Source organism: Sinocyclocheilus rhinocerous, unplaced genomic scaffold (assembly GCF_001515625.1).
Source record: "Sinocyclocheilus rhinocerous isolate Xijiao unplaced genomic scaffold, SAMN03320098_v1.1 scaffold1441, whole genome shotgun sequence".
Classification (NCBI taxonomy): domain Eukaryota; kingdom Metazoa; phylum Chordata; class Actinopteri; order Cypriniformes; family Cyprinidae; genus Sinocyclocheilus; species Sinocyclocheilus rhinocerous.
Genome location: NW_015654063.1, coordinates 1,237,948 through 1,238,244, shown reverse-complemented (window position 1 = coordinate 1,238,244; position 297 = coordinate 1,237,948).

Below are 297 nucleotides of genomic sequence, written 5' to 3'. Positions count from 1 at the left end.
CAGCTTCTGTGCACGGCACCTTCTCAGCAAGCAGGGGCGCCAATTTGCCAATTCCCCACACAGTGAAATGATAGATAATAGAAAACCGCTTCGCGGCGGCGGCGCAAATAATTTTTTATTTTTTTTAACCCGTGCCTAAAACCGCTACTGGAACTGACTAAAATGATAGCAATGTCCTGGAACTAATACTAGAGTTACACAGTAGGTAGGGCCTTTCGCACCGAGGGAACCTTTTCATAGTACCAGAACTAATTGTGGAACTACCCACTTTTTGGCGTTTTCGCACCGCCGGAACTG